A 12,980-nucleotide genomic window follows, 5' to 3' on the forward strand; every position below is an offset into this window, starting at 1 on the left:
CCCGCGGGAGCAGCACTAGAGCGCGTCCGGGCGGAAACACGAACCGCTGCGACTGCTGGGAGCAAGGTTCCGCGGCGCCCGCGTGCACGCGCGCACACGGGTGAGACTCGCGCGCGTCACGGACTGCAAGGTCACGCGCAGTCATGTCGGCATCGCAGGTTCGGAAGCGCCGCCGCCGTCGGAGCGCTCACCGGGCAGACCTGCAGGGAGCACGTGGGCTCCTAGCGCTGGAGGGTCAGTGTTTCCACCCGGGCTTCTATTACAGGCACTTCCACCGGGCCTCTGACGTCATCCTGCGAGGTGGGCGCGCCGGCGGCGTGAGGCGACGTCTCCTCGGGGTCCCGGGACCTTCGGGGGCGCTTCTTGAGGGCGATTCGGCGCGTTTTGCTGGGTTTCGAGATGTCGTTTTCCTCTGAGGGGAGCCGCGTGCCGCGCCGTCCCCGCCTCGCGAGGCAGCAGCTGCTCGTCCTGCAAGTTGGTTCTGCGTCGTTCTCCGCCGCGGGCGGAGCAGGGAGCTCGGAGCTGCCGGGGCCCGAACTGCTGACCCTGCGGTCGCACCTGACGCCCAGCCGGGCCTCCCCCGGGCGCTCCACCGAGAAGGGGCTCGCGTACCTGGTCCGGTCAGCCGGCCAGGAACTGCCCAGGAGGAGGCCTGGGAGGACGCTGCCGGGAGGGACGGGCCGGCCCGACAGAGCGCCCCTGAGCACCGGGGAGGCCCCAGACGGCGGACGCAATGCAAGGGCCCAGGGAGGAGGGACTGGACGTCCACACGGCCCCCACGGGGCACTGCCTGCACCCTGGGGCTTGCGACGGGAGCACAGCATGCAGTCTGGGGCGCCAGGGCGCTCAGGTGCGGGAAGACGGGTGCCTGAGGGAGGTCGGTCCCTGCAGACGACCAGCCAGCAGCAGAAGCCTCGCCACGAACCCGGCCTTTTGCTGTGAAGTCCACCGTTAGCCAAATATCAACTCACTGCCATTGAGTCAATGCTGACGCCTAGCGACCCTCTGCGGGTGGAGGAGGGGAAGGAGAGAGGCCAGGAGGAGGGAGAGGGGGAACTGGGAGGAGGAGGAGGGAGGAAGTGGGGTCGGGGTAGGAGCCCAGTCTTTCTCTAGAGGAGCTGCAGGTGGTTCCGAACTGCCTACCTTGCACATCTCAGCCCAACACATAACCGGGGGCCAAATAAAGTTGCTCCTTGTAGGAAACCTGACCTATAACACTGCCCTATTCATGGTGCTTGAGACACGATCTCCACGTTTCGGTGTTTTCTATGCACCCCCCCCCCACCTGTTGGTCATGCTTTTAGGGTCCAGCTTCACGGCTGACCAGGTCTGTCAGTGGTTATGCGTTGGGCTGCGACTTGCAAAGTGCGCTCCAGACGCTCCTCAGGAGACAGACAGTGCTTTCTAAAGAGGTTCAGGCTGTGGGGGAACAGGGCAGGGGCCCCATGGGGTTGCCATGGGTCAGAATTGACTCCATGACAGTGAGGTTTTTCTCTTTAAGGGCCCTTTGGACGTCATTTCCAAAGTCTCCCCTTCAATACTGACTCTTTCTGTTCAAAACTTCTCTGACTCTGTGATAAGGATGTTTAAATTGAGTCCGGGACTGAGATAAGAATAGTAGACGACGGGGTGTTTGTCCAAGCATGTACAAATGTCAGCCTAATTACAAAAATATTCCACCTTTGTACACTGTAGCTTTTAGAAAAACCACATACTGTTACAAGCAGTGTTTGGAGGAAAACTGCAAGCTAAAGATTATATATATATAGATTATATTATATATTATATTAATATATACAATATTATATTATATATAATATTATGTTATATATATAGACACCTGGGCGTGTTATGCCTATAAGCTTCTCTCAGGTCGAAGCTTGGGGTCCACACTCTGTACTTCACAGTCTGGTGTGGTCGCTCAGCGCTGAGTCCCAGATTAAACGCAATAAACCTCCTTGAGCTGCCCCCGGTCTCTGCTCGTTCTGCTTATTCAACAACCTGCTTACAACAACTCTTGTCTGAATTTCACCCCTCACCTGATATGTTTCTCATGAGCTGGACAAGAATGGAAGAGTGGAGACACTTGTAACTCTGAGCCTCCTCCCGGTTACAGTCCTCTTGTTCAAGGCAGTTTCCAAGCCGGTCAGAGCCACACGGAATCAACCAAATGAGAAGCTTTGATTGAATGCCGGCGACTGGGAATCAGCTGTCGCTCCATCCTCTCCATCTGAGCGCAGCATGACACGTGGGTTATAAAGCATGAAACACAAGTGGGGGTGCGGGGGCTCCAGGTGGGAAGGTTCTGGGGGAATTTCCGACGTGTTCAGTCCTGGGGTGAGGGGTTCCTAGCAACTGCTAATTTCAAAACTCGTCTCTGTGACCTGGCAGGTCTGACTTAGTCAAGCATCGAAAATTACAGAAGCCAAATCCAGCCAGTTCGTTATGAACTGCCAGTGTTCCACGATGAAGATTTACACCTCATTTTTCTCATGATAAAAAACATAATTTGCTCAAGAGGAGGGCTCAGAGACCATGGAAACCCAGGACGGTGAGGGACGAAGGGGGCCACCCCATGCCCACAGCAAACAGAAATGGGCTGTCCAGGCCCCAGTAAAGGTGTTGAGAAGTTAGCATGCGTTAGACGCCTATGGGAAACATCCAAAGCTGAGCACGCACACACCCAGATCACCTGGACACAGGTGAACGTCAGTCCAGGCACACAGGAGGCACCAGCGGTCCGATGTCACAATGGCATCTCTGAATTCAGCCACTAAGAATGCCCCAAACCTCAACCACACTCCTGGCCAGTTAGACTGGCCCAAACCCTTACTGTGACAGCCAATGAATAAAAACAGCCCTAAAATTGTGAGCCAGAATGGTGGGTAACAGCCCAGCAAGGGCCCTAGGCATGTCCCCTGATTGCTCTTCCAGCTGGATTGCACCTCCCTATCGTTCATTCCAGCGGTGAATTGAATCATATAGACAACTTATTTTTGATAAGGGCCCAAAAATACTAAATGGGAAGCAGATGCCCTCTTCAATAAATGGTGCTGGGAAAAGTGGATATCTATCTGCAGAAAAAATGAAGCAAGACCCTTATTTCACTCCATGCACAAGAATAAACTCAAGGTGGCTTACAGACCTTGAGATAAAACTCCAAAGAATTAGGGCAATTCCCTGAGAACCTGGCACTGGGAATCCATAGGCTATCGGAAATAGGGAAGAGATACAAACACAGAGGAGTCACAAATAGACAAGGGGGATATACTGAAGATAAGACACCTGTGTACATCAAAGAATTCATCAAGAGAGGAATAAGAGTCCACTGACTGGTAAAACATCTTTAACAATGACACATCAGACAGAGGCCTTATTACTAAAGTCTACAATACTTTGCAAGCTTAAAATAAGAGAAAAACGAACTGCCCACTGAGGAGGTGGGCAAAGGATCTGAACAGAAGTTTCACAGGGGCAGAAATCCGAATGGGCAATGAACATGTGAGAAAATGTCCCCGATCATTAGCCATGGGAGAAACAGAAATTAAAACATCTAGGAAATACCACCTAACTCCTTCAAAGATAGCCCAATTCAAAAATCAGAAAGCAACAAGGGTTGGAGGGGCTGTGGTGAGATGGGAACTCTCATCCCCTGCTGGTGGACCTGTAGGTATGTACAGCCACTATGGAAATCGATTGAGCGATATCTAAAACAGATGGAAATAGAGTTACCATATGACCCAGCAATCCCCCTACTGGGCATATACCCAGAAGAGGCAAGAAACAAACCAAGGCCAGACATGTGTGCTCCAAAGTTCATTGCGGCACAGTTCACAATTGCAAGGAGTTGGAAACAACCCAAATTTCCATCAACTGATGAATGGGTTAAAAAACTGGTACAATGGAGTACTGTGCATCGCTAAAAAGCAGGGATGAACACATGAAGCACATCACCGCATGGGAAGAACTGGAGGAAATTGTGCTAAGTGAAGTAAGCCAAGCACAGAAGGACAAGTACAATATGAGGCCGCTGAAGGGGGAGTGTGGAATGGGGACCGTAGGCAACTGGACATCCCCTTACAGAAGGGTTGTGAGTAGGAGCCCAGCCAGTCAGGGTGCAGTGTAGCAACGATGAAACACACAACTTTCCTCTAGTTCCTAAATGCTTCTTCCCCCCCCCCCCCCCGCCCCACTATCATGATCCCAATTTTACCTTACAAATCTGGCTAGATGAGAGGATGGACACTGGTGCAGATAGGAACTGGAAACACAGGGAATCCAGGGAGGATGATCCTTTCAGGAACAGTGGTGAGAGTGGCAATATCGGGAGGGTGGAGGGAGGCTTGGGTGGAAAAAGGGAACCCATTACAGGGATCTACATAAAACCTCCCTGGGGGACGGACAACCAGAAAAGTGGGTAAAGGGAGACGCCGGACTGTAAGATAGGACAAAATAATAATAATTTATAAATTATCAAGGTTTAGAGGGAGAGGGAGTGGGGAGGGAGGGAGAAAATAAGGACCTGATGGCAGGGGCTTAAGTGGAGAGCAAATGTTTTGCGAATGATGAGGGCAATGAATGTACAAATGTGCTTTACACCATGGATGTTTGTACGCATTGTGATAGGAGTTGTATGAGCCCCCAATAAAATGATATTTATAAAGCAAAAACAAAAAAAAAGTGGTTTTCTTAGGGCAGGGAAAGAGCTCCCGGGAAGGAAGGGAGAGCAGAAAGAGGGACAGGAGCGTCTTGAGCTCCAGGGCGGGTTCTGAGACCCAACGAGTTAAGTCAGAGAAATCACAGCTTGTAGGTGAGGCGGTGGGACGTATATAGGGCTTGAGCTAAGGAAGTAACATCGACGGAAGGAAGGGAGATTTTTTTATCACTTGCAGCTGCAGGACCTTGAGTCAGGATGAGACCCGTGGGAAGTCATCTTGTTGATTGCAAACCTGCTCTCTGGGGTGCTGGGAAAGGGGCTGCACAAACAAACCGCCCTGGGAAGATAAATTGCTTCCTGGGGTGCTGGGGAAGGGGCTGCACAAACCTGGCCTGGAGAGATAAGCTTTTTGGGTGTTGAGGCAGGAGTTGCATACTTCAATACATCATCCATCCTCACAAGAGCCTGGGAACGGGGGCCTTGAATTTCATCTTCCTGAGGAGCCGGAGAGGAGGTGAGGCCGCCCGGTGCCAACCCGACGCACACATCCCCCGTCACCCACCCTACTCCCCGACTGAAGTACCAGTGTCACCTCCAAAAGATAGCTGCACCCCTTCCCTGGTCTTGGCTGGAATTTCCCGCAAGGTGCTCTTTCCACTCTTGTGGGGCGTCCATTCTTGTCGCCCAGCCTTGCCTCCATGTTTTTTCCGCCTCAAGTGGATGGTCTCTGCCTGTCTCCCCGCTGCTGGAGGAGGGACCCCAGTCGTTCGTCTTCTCCCCTTTAGTTCAGGAATCGGTCTCTGAGATTTGTGTCATTGCTGCTTCTTCTCCATGCAGTAGGGAACTCGTGCAGCCCGAATCCTTCTGTGATGAACTTACTTCACTCAGAATAACGGTTCCAGGTCCCTCCACGCCGTGCGGTGTTTCATGCTTTCCCTAGTTTTTTAGGATGCACAGTATTCCATGCTGTGCATGTCCACAGTCTCTTGAGCTGTTCTTCCACAGTTGGGCATTTGCTCTGCGTTCAGTTTCTTGCTCTTGTAACCTGCACTACCAGTATGGGAAAGCCGCACCTCTGCTTCTTAATCTATCCTAGCTCCTCACGGTGTACACCTTGCAGAGCTGTTACTGGGTCATGTGTGGGGGTGTCCAGCTCACAGTTTTGTTATTGTATAAACATATAATTTTCCACATTGGCTGTCTGTATTCACAAGGGTATGCAAGTTCCAATCTCTCCATAGCTTCTCCAGCATTGGTACTTTTTTCTGCTTTTAACTTTTTTATAGTTTGGCTAGTATGATGCGTGTAAACGGATATCTCACTGTGGTTTTAGTCAGCGTCTCCCTGGTGGCTAGTGATTGTGAAGAGTCTTTAATTTGTTTCTTAGCCACATGTGCTTCCTTTAGGGTGAACTGTCTGTTCATGCGTTTTTCCAATTTCTTAATTGGGTATCCTGTTACCTTTTTTTTAAAAATCCGTTTATTGGGGGCTTGTACAACTCATCAGAATCCATCCATCCATCCATCCATCCATCCATTGTGTCGAGCACATTTGTACATTTGTTGCCATCATCATTCTCAAAACATGTGCTTTCTACTTGAGCCCTTGGTATCACCTCGTCATTTCCCCCCTCCCTGCCCACCCCTCTCTCATGAACACTTGATAACTTATAAATTATTATTATTTTGTCACATCTTACACTGTCCAACGTCTCCCTTCACCCACTTTCTATTGTCCAGCTCCCAGAGAGAAGGTTATATGCAGATCCTTGTAATCGGTTCCCCCTTTTCTACCCCACCTTCCCTCCACCCTCCCGGTATCACCGCTCTCATCACTGGTCCTGAAGGGATCATCAGCCCTGGATTCCCTGTGTTTCCAGTTCCTATTGGAACCAGTGTGCATCCTCTGGTCTAGCCAGATTTGTAAGGTAGAGTTAGGATTAAGATAGTGGGGGAGGGGGGAAGGAAGCAATTAAGAACTAGAGGAAAGTTGTATGTTTCATCGTTGCTACACTGCACCCTGACTGGCTTGTCTCCTCCCTGTGACCCTCTTGTAAGGGGGTCTACTAGTCTGGGTAGACTAGAGAAATTCATAAACACACATATATGTATAAGGGAGAGGTTTATATACAAGAACAAATGAACATTGAGAAAACATCCCAGTCCGGTCCAGATCAAGTCCATAAGTCCAATATTAGCCCGTATGCTCGTTATCAATCTATAAAGTCCTCTTCAGACTCACAAAACACATGCAATGACGGCAAATGCAGGACAATCACAAGCCCGTGGGTAGAAAGTCTTTGGGTCCAGTGTAAGCATCTCAGCGCTGGCAGGGGTCTCTCTTTGGCTTCTCCGGCTTCAGAGATCTGGCTGCGTCCATGTGGCTTGTCTTCTGCAATGTCTCCTAGGACGTAGCAGAGAGAGAAGTGTCTTCTGTCTCCAAGGAGGAAGTCCCAGATTTCCCAGAATTCTCAGGAGAAGGCTATGCCCACACAGAAGTCTCATTGGCTATCTCCAGATGGACAGCCTAGACTCCACCCCTACACTCTTACTCCTTAAATTGACACCAAATTAGGTGACTGCCACAGCGGATGTCCAGTTGCCTAAAGATGGACTGTGGGTCCCCACTCTGCACTCCCCCTCATTTACAATGATGTGATTTTTTGTTCTTTGATGCCTGATACCTGATCCTATTGACACCTCGTGATCACACAGGCTGCTGTGTTTCTTCCATGTGGGCTTTGTTGCCTCTGAACTAGATGGCCGCTTGTTTATCGCCAAGACTTTAAGACCCCAGACACTATCTCTTTTGATAGCCGGGCACCATCAGCTTTCTTCACCCCATTTGCTTATGCACCTGCGTGTCTCCAGCAATCGTGTCGGGAAGGTGTGAATCCTGGAATGCCAATTTAATAGAACAACATGTTCTTGCATTGAGTAAGTGCTTGACTGGAGGCCCAATATCCATCTGCTGCCTTAATACTAAACCTCTAAATATATGCACATAGATCTGTTTTCCCACACTCAATATAAACATATTTACATATGTACATGCCTTTATTTCGACCTCTATAAATACCCTTTGTCATCTAGTTCTTTCCTCTATTTCCTTTGACTTTCTTCTTGTCCCACTATCATGCTCAACCTTCATTTGGGTTTCAGTAATTTCTCTCGGTTACATTGTCCTTGTTCACACCCTACCAGGCCTCTCACACCCTCCTTGCCACTGATTTTGGATCACTTGTTGCTCCCCTGTCCCTGAGTTGGTCAGCACCACCTCCTTACCCTCCCCTCCCCTTCTCCTGTGTCTCCCTGGAGCCATCGGTCCTGTTGTTTTCTCATCCAGACTGTTCATCCAGCCTATCTTATCTAGACAGACCTGCAGAGATAATAATATGCACCAAAATCAAGGCGTAGCCAAACAAAGCCACAAAAGAGAACACAAGGATGACAACAAAGAAAACCAATGACCCAGAAAATAATCAATAAATAAAAAACATTTAAGAAAGAAAGAAAAGCCTGTTAATAACTCAAGGTCTGATTTTTGACCTGTAGACGTGTCCTCCAGTCAAGTCCCATGGGTGCCACGCTCTGGCCCCAGAGTCCATCCTTTGTCCTCCCCCGGGAGCTCCCTTCTCTGCTCCCCCTGTTTCTCTGCCGCACGCCTTTCGTGTTTTGCCTCGGTGTCGCGGAGTCAGACCAGGCCAGCGTTGTCCCTCATGGGGCCATGTTCAGCGAGGTCCTGCTACCTTCTTACCGAGCTGCTGCAGAGGTGTGTATATTTGGTAATGAGCCCTTTCTCCAACGTGTCGTTGGTAAACAAAGAATTTGTTTAGGATTTGAGCTGTGATTGCATCGTATCTGATCCGAGAAAGGCTAGTTCTGTACTTTGTGTGTGTGCATATTTCTCTTATTGCCCCCCCCCCCCCACAAAGACAGGCACCTTTCTGCCTTGTTTCCTGGAAAACTACGGGGCCCGGTAAGCCGGCTGAAAAACTAAGGCTTTCCCACCGCGCTTGTTTCCTTCCCGAAAGCAGCTGCAGCCCCCAGAGATGGGAGGAGAGGCAGCCAGGGAGAATTCCCATTGCATGGAATGTCCATGAAGTGGCCCGAGAGACCCAGAGAGCCTGTACCTGCTTCATTCTCTGCTGAGCTGTTTGCAGCTTTTGATTCCTGCACTCATTGGCGAACACTAGGGGCAGAAAAAAAATTTTTTACTATGATTTTATCATAAAGCAAAGTTACCTAGATAAATAGTGTTTACTCCACTTCCCTAATGATGTTATTAAGATGCCCTAATTTGTGAATTGCACGGAGTATAACTGCTGAGACTTGCTCGGTTATATTATTATTTAAAGAACATTTTTAACGAATTGTCCGTTTACATCCCACATCATCATTTTTCCATTCAACAAAAACAGCGCATCACACCTCCAAATGGCTTGCCCTGTTTCCCTCGCATCCCCCCATCTGCCCCTTACAGTATATTATCTCCTGCTTCACCGGAGTGAACCACATCTGTCTGCCCTCTAGCCCACCTCCCAAGGTGGGGGATGCTCCTTGGCGGGGCGGTGGGGGTGACACGACCCAGGGAGGCCGAAAAAGCCGATTGCAAGTCTTTCATTGACTGGTGGTGCTGAGTTTGTTTATTTGTTCCCTGTAAAGGAGGTAGTGGACTAAACACGTCAGGGAACCTGTGTTCTCACTTCCTAATGAAGCTTCCCCTGTTCTCCGAGCCCTGGTATCCACCAAGTATGTTTGGGAATACGAAGTTTCCCTTGACCCTCCCCGACCCGACACGGTGACTTCATATGCTACTTGTCCTTTTGTGGTTGACTAATGTGACTTGGTCCAAGGTCCTCCAAATCCAGCCGCATCATGAGGTCCCTTGCTAGCTTCTAATTGCGTCCAACAGTGTGTACTCCTTCCGTGGTGTGCATGCTCCAAAGCCTCCCCTTCTTCCACTGATGGGCACTGCTTAGTTTGCCTCCATCAGTATTGGGATTTGTGATGCAAAAACAGGTGCGCTCATATCTGCTTGGCTCTGGTCCTTATTTCTCTAGGGTCTGGACCCCAGAGAGCAGTGGCTGGGTCATGAGGTATTTCAGTACCCAGTGGTCTGACGATGCCCCATGCCACTTTCTACAAGTCTTGCTTCACAGCCCCACCAGCAGTAACCGAGGGTCCAATCTCTCCACCCTCTCCAGCCCTTGTTGGAAAGCTAACAGTTTTCTCCATAGTGGGAATAAAAACAGCTTCAGCCAGACAAAGAAACACAAGGGAAGCAAGTCTTACAGTTACTACTTAGAGCCCACTGTGGGCAGCTAACTCCAGGATCAGCAGTTAGAAATCACCAGCTGCTCCCAGAGACAAAGGGGAGGCTTTCTACTCCATAAAGATAGTTTTTATTTCTTCAAGAAATAAAATTTCTTTGCTCCTAAGAACTAGCTCCCCATCTTTAGAAATGCGTGAGTTTGTAGTTTGGTTTCAGTGTGACCTTTCTCAGCTCTTCTGTATCAGGCGTCTGTCCCTAGACCGGTAAGTCTCCGCAAGATAAGGGCAGCGGGGGAGTGTCCCTGCTCCACGGGCAGCAAGATCAGGGGGATCACAGCTCCATGATCAACAGGAAGCAGAGGGGACCACAGCACCCAGAAAACATGGATACAATCTCTCACAATATGAAGGATGTACTGAGAGCTTCTGCTTCCTGTCAGAGCCACCTGAGGCTGCGGGCGGTGGAGGGAGCGGCCAACACGCTTCGCATCCTCCTCAGGGGATGGGGATCATCCTGAGCTCTGGAGGTCTGTATCCTGGGTCTTCTGAAGCGCGGTGGCTGCAGGCACGGTGCCCGGGGGCATCTGAGCTCTGTTCACGAGATGCATGTGTCCTTCAGCAAAGGGAAAGTTAGCACAGGTCTGCGGCGTTCTGTCCTGCAGACGGATGACAGTCCTGCTTTCCACTCCAGTTGTGTGTCCTCCACGGGGGAAGAGCAAGCTCCGCCCAGGAGCTTTGTTTGTTTGTTTGTTTGTTTTTGATTATGTGAAGTTTTAATTTTTATCGGCTAGCCCATCTGCAGAGGGACGGTCAAAGGAACTGTCTACTGCACTGCAGTCTCCGCCTTCTCCGGCCAAGCCTTTCTGTGTTATTCAGGGAGGGCGGAATACAGAGAGCAGGAGAAAAAGCAACTTAAAATTCACATATCACTAAGGAAGCAGTATTGACAGAAGTAAAACAAAAGTACATTTCGGTAAAGTTGCAGGCGCCTTGTTTTATTATCTGATTCCTGGATTTCTTCTTCAGCTTGCCACCCCCCCCACTGACACCGCCCCCCCATGCCAGACCCCCCCACCCCATCCCCAGGCCTGTCCCCAGAGAAAGACTTGCTGCTTCTCCTGATAAGAAGTGAGCAGTTTAAGCAAGCAGCCCCCTAAGGGCACTTACAGACCTGCATTCCATTGTGATGCTCAAACTGAAGACTCCAGCCCAGCAGTGGGGGGTCAGAGGGCAGGGGTGGGGGTGGGGAGACGCCTGAAGGAGGCAGTGCTTTCCTGCAGTGCTGCTTGGATGGGTGGCATGAGCTTATCTATTTCAACACATGCCATCCTTCAGCGCGTCTCCAGTCTTTGTCCCATTTATTCCTCAAAACAAGCCAGTGGTAAAGAGGAGCCCGAGGCTCCACTAGATGAAGTCACCCCCACTCCAAGGTCACACAGCTTCCCATGGAGACTTCAAGGTCACCAGCACCTTCAGCACTTTGACCAGGACCTTGAATGAGCTCACGGAAGCACAGATTCTCTACCAAATGTCCTTCACTTCTGCTTAGTCCAGTCCCCAGGCAGGAGGCTGTTTCAAGAGGAGATGCACCCAGTCCTCAGGGTGTCAGAGCAACCAGCCTCTAGCACCTGGGTTTGTAGGAGCAATTACACGGCGATCGTGTATAAAGATCACAGTAAAGCCTAGAGAATAGGAGCGATGGAAGAGAAGATAAAATTAGGGAGTCAGGTACATTTTCTGGAGGCAAGCTCACCTCCAGGACGGCCATGAACTCAGCAGCCAGATCCTCACAGAGAGGAGGAGGAGGAAGAGGAGGGAGAGAGCCTCACTCATGTGACTTGTAAAGGGCAGAGCTAAGCCTGGCTCAAACACCACACACACACACACACACACACACACACACACACACACACACACACACACAGATTTGAGTCAAATTTCCAAAGTACACATTCAATATGTGATCGTTAAATACCTATGCTGTTTTGTAATATAACATTATATATTTCATATAACAGACACATTATCATCACACCTAGAGTAATATGGAGAATGACCATAACTTCAACACCTTTGTGCTGTACAGCACACTCCCTTTCCATAGGTTTAATTACATAACATAACACACAACATGGTTTTCATTCAATACAGTACAGTGATATAGCGCACATTGGTAGAGAACGTGTGCAGACCCCTGGTCCCGGGGATCATTCCTTCTTTGCAAAGGGGAGGAGGCGGCAGCCACACAGATGCGCAAGCCCCGTTCTAATTACTGACGAAGCTCATCCTGGGGTCTCAGACATATTTCTAATTTATCTCAGGCGACACTTTCATCCCAGCATGTCCTCGCTGTTACCTCAGGCTGTACATCCGGGAAAGACGTCTCAGGACAGGCATCCAGGCCTGACGTCGTGCTGAGACGTTTGCCAGGCTTCTGATCTCCAGACCCATTGTCTGTTCTAGGAGCAGGGAGAAGGAATGTCAGTGCCCTTTACACACAGAACATTCAGTCTCAGCAAGCCTAGTGCTTATTCCCTTAGCAGAAAGAATATTAATTAATTAAGCAGAAAGAATATTAATTAAGCTCTGTGTTCATTGCCTTATCGGGCAAACACCATTGTTAATGACGTCAGGTAATAGGGGTACCATGATAACTGAGTCTTCTTCATAAGCAACTGATAAAGCCCTTTATCCAGGGGACAGTCAATGGATGGCAAATAAAATTTTTGTTGCTGTCAAGGATCTCTGTGATTTCTGAAATCTACATCTGAGTTCAATCAATGAAAATAAAATTTTAAAATACACTGAATTTAAAAATACACTGAGCATGATAAGAGTAGTATGATCCCCTAATAAAATGATTTTTTAAAAACCACAATGAGGGTTTCAAAGACGTAATAAGTACAGACAGCCAGGAGCTGACCTGGACGCAGGAGGGAACACGGAACCATGGAATCGGTCCTCGCCCCCCTGTGTTTCCGCCCGGAAGCCGTCTGCTGACGCACCGTGCGTTGCCACACCGGAAGCGGAAGGGCTCCGGACTCTTCCCG

This window comes from Tenrec ecaudatus, chromosome X (genome assembly GCF_050624435.1).
Source record: "Tenrec ecaudatus isolate mTenEca1 chromosome X, mTenEca1.hap1, whole genome shotgun sequence".
Taxonomy (NCBI): Eukaryota; Metazoa; Chordata; class Mammalia; order Afrosoricida; family Tenrecidae; genus Tenrec; species Tenrec ecaudatus.